This window comes from Rattus norvegicus, chromosome 2, assembly GCF_021556685.1.
Source record: "Rattus norvegicus strain SHRSP/BbbUtx chromosome 2, alternate assembly SHRSP_T2T, whole genome shotgun sequence".
Taxonomy (NCBI): domain Eukaryota; kingdom Metazoa; phylum Chordata; class Mammalia; order Rodentia; family Muridae; genus Rattus; species Rattus norvegicus.
The window spans coordinates 141,796,544-141,806,918 of NC_141535.1; the positions used below are offsets into that span (position 1 = coordinate 141,796,544).

The 10,375-nt window shown below is 38.6% G+C and overlaps 1 long non-coding RNA gene across 1 annotated transcript; it reads right to left on the reverse strand.

Annotated features, from left to right (window-relative positions):
• Positions 1-2,645: 2,645 nt before the first annotated feature.
• LOC147996260 (uncharacterized) lies at positions 2,646-10,093 on the reverse strand. The gene is made up of 2 exons (XR_015678052.1): positions 9,964-10,093; positions 2,646-5,137 (listed from the first exon to the last, which is right to left on the reverse strand). It is a non-coding gene; the product is annotated as an uncharacterized LOC147996260 (long non-coding RNA).
• Between the last annotated feature and the right edge of the window lie 282 nt (positions 10,094-10,375).

The following is a 10,375-nucleotide window of genomic DNA, read 5'->3' on the forward strand; positions in this document are numbered from 1 at the left end:
TTACAACAGAGCCCTGGCTGACCTGGAACTTGATATGTAGATCATATTGGCCTAGATCTCATTTTCCATAACAATGGCAACACGTCACCGGAAGCTTGGGAAGTGAAATACGACTTCCACACTTGAGAGAGAACTTGGGACTTAGTCATTAAATGGTGAATGAGAAGCGTCAGTGTCAGTAATCAAACATGGAACCTCAGACCACTGATTTCTACATTTGATTTCCTTTGAAATTCACCGATTCTTGTGGGAATGTGACAAGTTTTCATAAAAAAATGATGTCTCTGGGGAACAGTGAAATCTCTGCACAGTGAGAAGTGAGGAGGGAAGGTAAAAGAAAGTGTAAAATCTGAAAGGATGCTGACTGTGTTAATAATGGATCTGAACAAGCTGCAAGGCAGACTCAGAGGAAAGTTGATCTCTGGTATCACTTTAGCGACCAGAGTCCAAACAGTTGAATGGCTTCTATCTTTTAAGACTAAGGCCAAGAATGTATTTCCCTGCACAGTGCTAGTGTGGTGGTACTATTAGGAGGTGTGTGTGGTCTTGGAGTAGATGTGACTTTGTTGGAGGAGGTATGTGACTCGGTGCTTGGACCTTCAGGTCTCAGAATTCAAGTCAGTTCACTGACTTGGTATCAAAATGTAGATCTCTCAGCTCCTCTAACACTATGTCTGCCTGCATGCTGCCATGTTTCCCACCATGACGTTAATGAACTAAACATCTGAACTGTAAGCCAGCCCTAATTAAATATTTTCCATTAGAGGAGTTGTCATAATCACAGTGTCTCTTCATAGCAATAGAAACCCTAACTAAAATAGCTAGCTAGTAAACCTTTTAGGATTTGTATTTGTTACTTTTCTGTCCTTGAGACAACATATCTGATAAAAAGTATCTTAAAGGAGGAAAGGTTTAGATTCATGATCTCATAGATTTCCACCCTTAGTCCTTGGCTGTATTGATTGTCGGTTTAGAGCAAGATGGAGTATGTAACAGAGGCTACCCAGTCCATACTGCACAGAGAGAACAGTGATATGAAGTGACTAGCATAATGTACAACTAGCCCCACCCTAATATCCCCCTCATGCCCCCATGACCTCCTTCCTTCACCAGGCTCCTACTTCCGTGACGCGCTCACCTTCCAACAGCCTATTCAAGGTTTGAAGCCACTAATATATTAAACCATTCATTAGCTCAGAGTCCCTGTGAGCTAATCGTTTCTAGAGGCACCCTCAGTGACACACACAGAAGTGTGCTTTACCATTCTCTTAGGCATTTCTCAACTCAGTCAAGTTGACAGTCAAGAGTAACCATCAAAGTGGGACATAGTCTCTGTCAAAGCAACTTAACTTTGCCACTGGGACTTGATAAGGCGATACAAACAATAAACGCATGAGCGAAAGTAATGATGTTTTCTGTTCATAAATATATGCTGTTGGCCCTGGAAAGAAGTTTCCGACCCTGATACAAAGGTTGGTTCAATGGCTTTCTACTTCCTTCACCTGCTGTTACTTCTGGAAAATGTGTACTCATTAGAGACTGATCCATCAGTCACATCACATTTTCTAAAGAAGGTATTGAGAGTTTATGCCTATTTCCATTACTCCAAGGTACATTTTATTAGAAATGGCAAGGTCTCACAGAACCCCAAATTAATAATGGCTCAGGATATCAGAAGGTGACATCTGTTAGCAGTGACTTCTTGTATAAGCAGTTTAGGGGACTCCAAGGTATTACCTCGTCTTCACATCCTTCATGGTTCACCACTGGCCAATCTACCTCAGAGCTAAGAAGAACTAGCTCTTCCATTTCTGCCGTAATGTAGAAGCATCTCATATCATTTTTGCACACACCTCATTGGTCAGCACTTAGTCACATAGCCCCATCTATTGGCAAAAGAAACTCAGATGTAGCACAGTCATATATAGCTGACATTCTGGAAAATGCTTGATATTCTGCTTTCTGAGAAATGGGTGATTTTTATTGTTGCACAAATATCACAGAGCACACCCATGCAAATCTGCATGGGAGAGCCTATTCCCCAAGTTAAACTGTTGTCTTATGAGACCACTGTCGTTTGTGCCCATTATTGACCAAAATATTGTGTGGTATGAGTATTTACTCCAGTTGGGCATGCCTAAATGAACTTGAGGCTTCAACTGTTGTAGAAACGATGAATTGGGAGATCTCTTCTTCAACTAGTTTTCAGCCTTCATCTTGTATTTATGGAGCAATGAGTGTTGAGAAGAGTTTAAACAGGTTATAGAGTTCTGTTTCATTATAATTTATGTAACAAATTATGTGCTGTGCTGTTTGGGGATGGAGCTAAGGACTTTAGACATGTTAGAAAAGAATGACAAATGTGTACTAAATATACATAGGATACTTTTGAGACTTTAAGTGGCAATTATTTCTCATGTTTTCCCCCTCCCCTGAATCTACTGAAAAGATTATTAACACAATGCAGAATTATTTCCCATCAAGTGGAGTCTGGGCTTTTGATTCCTCTATATCCTGACTTCTTAAATTTTAGCTACTCGGGAACCATTTTTGCTTGAAAAATTTGTATGTGACCTGGGTATATGGGTACATAAATAAATATTTTCTGATAAATAAATAATAAATAAATTTACTTTGGAACATTCTTTTGTATACAGATCTATCATTTATTAAAGTTGAAAGCTGATTTATATATGAATAAGATGTTTACTCTTGTTGGTTTTTTAAATAAAGAATTAGATCTTGTGTTCAGCAAAGTGGATAAGGGCTTTGCTGTATAAGACCAAGGACTAGAATTCTCTTTGAAATTTACATAAAGGAATAGGTAAGAGAGGACCTCACAAAGTCACTCTCTGACCTCTATCATGGGCTCATATAAGCATATCATATATTCATATATACATACTCAGGTACAGAAAATTGGATTAAATCATGGTTGAATATTTAATACTGTAGGATGTAGGTAATCACCATGTTTTTCAGTTGATCAATTGTCAGTGCTGAGAATACCACTTTGCATAAATATGTAGGACAAAATAGTAGAAGTGTGTTCAGAAATTGTTAGAAGTTGTGTTCTAACTTGAAGTCAAAATTCATTTAATGGAACTCATCAGGAGCTCAGCAGCAGTGTTAAGAACCACATAACCTAACATGCTACAACTAAAGAAAACACTGTTGACTGTATGTGAGGGATGGCGGGAGGTCAGCACAACAGTCAACATCAGTGCAACTGAATCATTGTGTTTCCAGAAGAGCAGAGATTTTGATACGGCCCGCACGTCTCTGTAATTCACACTATAGTATGAATTTGATTCATGATGGTTCAGGCAGTGCATATTTGTATTCTATGGCCAGAGAGCATGCTCAGTGTAAAGCACCTGTGCTGTGTGCTCAGAACCAAGGCTGCAGCCCAGGATGATGCCACGCTGGCCAACCCTGACAGAAATATCCTAGATTCATTATGTGTTGGATTTTAAATTATTATTATTATTATTTTTACTTCTGATCATGAAGAAACCTGTTACTGAAACCTGCCAACATTTTGTGTCCCCCACATTCAGTTATGAGACACCATTTGAAGTCAAGACCCACAGTTTAAAAAGCTGTGTTCTAGATGTAGCCTCTACCAACCTAAGCAGAGTTAGCGATGGATTTTTTAGACTTAATCTTCTTTTTTCTCTTTTGTACTTTGATCATATTTACAGAAGTCCACATGACGAAACATTCTATCTATCTATCTATCTATCTATCTATCTATCTATCTATCTATCTATCTATCTATCTATCTATCTATCTTCTTTGATGCTGGAGTTAAAGCCACCTGATATGGGTGTGGAGACCCATACTCAGGCCCTCTGTAAGGGCAATGCACACTTTTAACTGCAGAGCTTATCTTCAGCATTGCTTTTTGTCTTCTAAGTTAATTCTTGTTTCTTCAGTTTTGTCAGATGTGTAGTTTGTTCAAGTTCCCAGGTCATACAGTATGTCCAAGTTTTAAAGATAATTAATTTACCCTTTAGTCACAAGACATGCATTGGGATGATTTTATACAGGTTCTTCATTTTATGAACAGATAAATTTGAACCTCAAATAAAGAAATGAGTTATCCACAGGATCACAGGAAGAAAACATCAGGAGTGAAGCTTTTCTCCCAGACTCCTGGTCTTGTTCTCAAATGTTCAGTTTGCCAAGATCAGATCAGTACGTGCCAAGAGTAATAAGACTTGCAATAATTATGCAAAAATCATTATGATTAAGATAATCGCAGGACTTCTGTTTCTTTTGTTTGTACTTGGGAACCAGCACATGTCACCTTAAGAAATGATATCCTGAGCGATTCCTTTATGTTCTAATGTTCAGCTGCTTGTAGAACTTTTCAATTTCACAAAATGGATTTGACATTGTCAAAAATAGAATTTGGAGTCTGCTTTCTAGGGCACCCTCATTTTGGTAGGGCACAAAGAGTGATGATCTCCTTGGCTTTTCTTGTCTCCATCAGATTTCTTTTTCAAAAGCTCCAGACTCGTCATCACTTTATAATACCTCCAAGATTAATTTCTGACATTAACCCTGAATTATTTTTAGTCTGCTGGGTCATGTTAATTCTCATACTTTTGTTTAACTCAAATTCTGTGTATTCTTTTTAGACAAAAGGTATGTGTTCCAGTCCTCTTTGTGTATGAACAGTTCCTCATCAGGCATGTACATGAGAATCCTCTGCAGTAGTTAGGTGAGCTCAGATTGTCTCAGACTTTCAAGAGAAAGAAAATCAACAAGATTTTCTTTTCAAGGGGGAAAAGAAATCAACAAGAATAAATTCAAGATGAACCATTTACAAGACAAACACACCTCACAACTGTCTACGACTAAAAAAGTACCAGCTCTTTTTCTTAAAAGATATCTTTAAAGATTGACTAAATTTTCTCATGAAAACTGTAATTGGGTCCTCTATCAAAATTTATGGCACTTTCACATGACAGAGAAAATGAATCTAGTACAATAGACCAAAGGAGATTTTGATGAGAAACACTTTCTTGATGTGACTAGTAATTAGATGAAGTTTAAAAGATGCTGGAAAAATTTCTCCTTTCATCTTCTAATCTTGAAGAAAGAGTTTAACAGCAGCAAATTGTCATGGCTACAGCAAAAAGACAAAAAAAAATTCAGTATGGTGTAGTTAAATCTTGAGCTATACTTCTTAGAATAAACTAAAATCCATGTAACTTAGAGACACAGAGGGGAAAAATGGTTTCCCACATTGCGACCACCTTAAGCCCAATGTAAACTTGAGAACAGCTGGCCATCATCAGAAGTCCCTGTGTTGGTACATGATATTTAACTTCTGTTTGCTGCATTCAAATCACCTATTAGTTGGCCTATGTTTACCTAAGTAGATAAACAACTGCTTACCTGTCCTTATATCTGTCTCAAAATGTCCACTAATATATTTTTAGAGACTTTACTTGTTTAACAACTATTTAACAAATGTTTACTATGAGTGGTATAGCATGTCACTAAAAATTGAGAAAGTCAAAAGCACAGCCTACAAAGAAAATAATTTGTTTGCAAGAAGACCGGTTGCAAATCCCGCCTAAATGCCTATAAAAGAGACAGTAGTGGGTCCTAGAAGCCTAGGTTCTCAGAGAAGAGAAAGTAGGAAAAGATTCATGAGCTCAAGCTGTATATACAGAGGCATGGCAATGCAAAAGATCATGTGTCATAGTCTGGCAGCGGCTCAAGGAGAAGCATAGGATTGATTCCAATGACGCAGCATTTAGTAACTGTGTTCTGTCTGGAGACTTGAAGGATGTGGAAAGGGATGTGAAATAGGCTTTGCCTTTGCAGAATTTGCAAAGTGACTCATGTCACAAAGTGTCGTCAGAGATCAAGCAGCTGCCTCCTTTGTCTTGCATCAATTCATAAGGAACTTAGACCTACATTGATGCCAGGCACCATGCTGGTGGCAAAGGAATCCACAAGGTAGCAGGGCATACTCTGCTCATGTGTAAGGACCATGGGAGGGACAAACCCTGACCAATCAGTGGAAGTAGCTAAGAGAAACGTTGTTTAGAAGATTCTCTTAATTATACCTAGAATATAGAATTTGTGTCATTAGAAAGGACACTCATCTCCTTGTACAGGAATTTCTCCATGTTTTTATCCTTAGTTCACTCAATACCAGTGCTTCTCAACCTGTAGGTTGTGACCCCTTTGACATGGATCCAACATTAGATATCCTACATATCAGATATTTACATTGGATTCATAACAGTAGCAAAATTACAATTATGAAGAAGCAACAAAATAATTTTATGGTTGGGGATTGACACAGTATAAGGTACTATGTATATATCTCTATGTATCATCTATCTATCTATCTATCTATCTATCTATCATCTATCTATCTATCTATCTATCTATCTAAAGGGTTGCAGTATTAGGAAGGTTGAGAATCACTGCTTTATGCTATAGGCACACTGAGTTCATTTAAAGTAATTTCCACAAGAAAATGACGTGGGGAACAAACTGTCTAAGCTCTTACCTCTTTAAGAACATTTGTTCCTCAGTGACCAACATCTCTACTAAAGGGAAATTCCACATTACAATTCTGCATGCTTAAAATTCTTTCCAGTTTGCTTTCTTTATTTTTGGCTATGTGATCTAAAGTTGAAATATTAAGGGTTCCTAATAGTTCCTTTTCTAGGGGACCTTGTTGTATCAGATAGCTTTTCATTGCTGTGATCAAAGTGCCTATCAGAAAGAAGTTAAAAGAGAGAGGATGTATTTTGGCTCATGTTTTAAAAAACGATGTATGATTTCTTGATCCAATGAGCTAGAAGAGTATCATTGCAGGTTGATTCTTTTGTACTTGTAGATGGACAGAGAATAAAAGGGGTGAGAAGAAGTAGCCTGGGCAATATACTTCTGGTCTCACCCTGCTCCCCACTCCCTTACCTACCCTGTGACCTGCTCCCTCCAAGCAGCTTCTACCTTCCAAAGCTCTCACAATCCCTCAAAATCAGCTGAGGAGATGACTCATATTGCAACTATACAAGTTTTGTTTCTGTCTGATTTTAAATGAAAATAAGGACATAACTACTCCTAGATATGGTTGTGGAAAAGGGTTTTATCATAGATATAAGGGAGAGCTAGTCAGAGGCATCTAGAAAGGTCTAGACTGAACCAGGCCATAAGAAGAGAGAGGCAGAGGAGAGCAAGGGAGGGAAGGAAGAGAGAGAGAGAGAGAGAGAGAGAGAGAGAGAGAGAGAGAGAGAGAGAGATATGGCGGGGGGGGGGGGCACAAAAAGGCCAAGAGCAAGCCAGCCAGGGCTTGTGTGTGGCCAAAATGGCTGGGGTATATTATAGGAAAGGGAGAAGCCTAACGAAAGGGAAGTGAAGGCCAGCCCCGGGCTAGAGAGGTTTAGGGTAAGAGCCTCCTGAGAAGTGATAAGAGGAGCCCCAACTACTGAGCAGGCTTGTCCTGGTTTTCATTGAGAACTGGCCAGTCTTAGATTTTACATCATAATAAAACAATTGTGGAGGTTTATTATAAAACTGAAAACACTCTTACATAGGATCCATCAATCATTCTTTTTGATATTTACTCAAATGAATCTTCAATTCATGTCCATCTCAAAACCTGAACAAAAATCTTTCCAGTGGCTTTGATGAATTTGTTAAATTGCTGGCAACCAAGATATCCTCCAACAGTTAGATTTTTGTCAACTCAAACTATATGACTTCGGATAGAGCTAAGGGATTATTTTGGGAATACAGATATTTTCTGTTGGCTCAAACAGGCAGGGGCAACTTTGATCACATGAATTAAACTAAACCATGATACTGAGCAGGGAAAATTAGAGTATTCTCAAGTTTTGGTTTTTGGAGTGCTTAACAAGATGAATTACTAGGCCTTCTAAAATATTTTGAAGCATTCTAGGTTTAAGCTGCATTCAACAGCTTTTAACAATGTGACAGATTCACATTGCAATATTGTAAAAAAGGTGTTTCCCCAGAATAAATTCAAAGGCTACTTCTTCAAAAGGTATCCCCCAGGATTTCAAGACCATCTGTGCCTTTCTCCTCTGGTTACTGTGACAGTGACTGTCAGCTCTGCTCTGCCAGTTCCAGGTTGAAAGCCATTCATAGTCTCTGAAGACAGAGAGCTTTGGCTAAGCACTTGCCATTGAAAAGCCTAGTTTCTCTCTTGATTATTATTCTCTATTTTATTTAGAAAACAATGCCAATGACTAGATTTAATCCCCATGGTGGTGAAATGTAACAAAATACATCTATTCCTGCTTTTCACAACATTTGCTTTTGTCATGTGTGAAGAATTAGTAGAATTGTTCAGAGTCTAGGCTGATCCTGTGTGCTTTGATGATTTTCATTTATCTTCTATTCTCCAGTTCTTAGAAATGCTAACAAATGATATTAATTATTTTAAAATGTGCATATTTGCAAATGCAATACTGTACTTGCTTGAATCGGTGAACAGCTCACAGTCCATGCAGGGTACAGCTCGATGTTTTGCAGACGATATTACCATATGGTATATTATGCATGCAGAACTGTGTTTCTATGGTTTTGATGTTATGGGAAGTAGCAGGCTGTTTTCTTAATTTTCATAAGTTGCATATCCCCCTAAAGACTCATTATGAAAAGACATGTTGAAGTGAGTGGTGTCATTACAAGATTGTTCTTGCTTGCCAACAAGCCACGAAAGGAGAAAAAAACCCATTCCTGACAATTTCTGAGATTCAATCATTAGAAATCGCCTCTGAAATTAATGAGATGCTGGAAAATGGAGTCAAACAGATTGTATCATCTGCAGGTCTTCATGGGGGCTTTAAACCAGGTCAAGTGATTTATTTATTGAGGGAGGGCAGTAGTTTGCATGATCAACTATTTTTGCCACTTCTCCAGGATGAAACCAAGCAGATCCACAATTATAAGCACTCACGTGAATACAGGACACTCTGACCCAGAGGAAACTGTAATTAAATTAACAGCTAAAGCTTGAGGTTTTTACTCACCTCCTCTTCCCTTTTTCCCTTCCTCCCCTGCGCCCCCTTATTTCTCTCAGAAAACTAGAAAAGAAATTCTCTCCAGCTACAACCCAGATTCTCCACTGTTTTCTACTACCTCCCTGCTGCATTGTCTCTACCTGCTGGTGTCTTCTGTAGTGCATACTTCTGTCTCCATGGAGACAGACAGCTCTGAGGGTAAAGCCATCTGGACTCAAACCTCACCCCAACCCCCAACTTCCTGGGTTCAGTCTGTTTTTGATCATATAGCAGAGAGGTGGAGAACTTACCTTCTCTCTAGTAAAGCAAAAAAATTGTTGCCCACCTGAAATCCTCACTCCCTGTGGTCCTGAACGCAGCCAGGCAGAAAACTGAAAAGAACACCTTTTGTTTCCTGTGAGGTTAGGAGAGCAGCCTGTTTGCTGGGAGGACACAAATGCCAAAGAGAGACTCAAGGACAGCTAGAAGAAAATTGTCATTCTTGAAAACCTCCACCAGCTGTCCAACTGTTAAGGTGACAGGTTAACTAGAAATCCAAGAAATGTGTGGAGATCAGGTGCCTCTTCCTCCTTATAATGCAGTTATTCTAAACAGAAAGGCATCAAAACATGCACAGATGTTGTTTGTTAATGAGTAGAGGAGCCAGGTGATGCATGCAAATGCTTATTTTACTGAAAAGACCCACAGATATGCAGAAAAGGCAGACTTTCAAGCTCTCAACATCTCTGCCATTTTCATTTAGTGGAAATATTTTCATGTTAACATTACCGTGAAACTTTATCATTACACTTTTAGGTCTGAATAAAAAACCTCATCCTACTTATATGATAGTAGTTTTAACGTGTAAAGAAGGAAAATTAACCTGTAATGGCTACCTTTATTTTGTAAGTGTAAAATCTGTGCTTTAAGAGATCTATAAAACAGAAATGTTTCTAACCTGTAAGCTCCACTTGCTCAAGAATGCCGGGGGCTGTTGTTCCTATAAGATAACAAGCCCACATATTTTCCCTTCTGTAAACAAGCTTGGTTACCGCAGGTATACAGGATCGCAGGTAGGCAGGAAGTGTGCTTGATCACAGGTAGGCAGGAAGTACGTCAGGATGTATGTTTGCCTCTGATTGGATGAAGGTAGGAAGTATGAAGCCTTTTAAAATTTGCATTTATTAGTCCCTGACTGATATAATTCAGCCCCATTTTTTTCAGTGTGTGTCTCAAGTATGGTCCTGGCCAGTATCTATGGTCCTAATTAGTTTTTAATAAAGCCTTTTATTCATTAAAAAATGTATTAATTGTCAGACTTGTGAATCTCTGAGCAAAACCAGGACCATACAAACCAAGTGTGTCAGGTC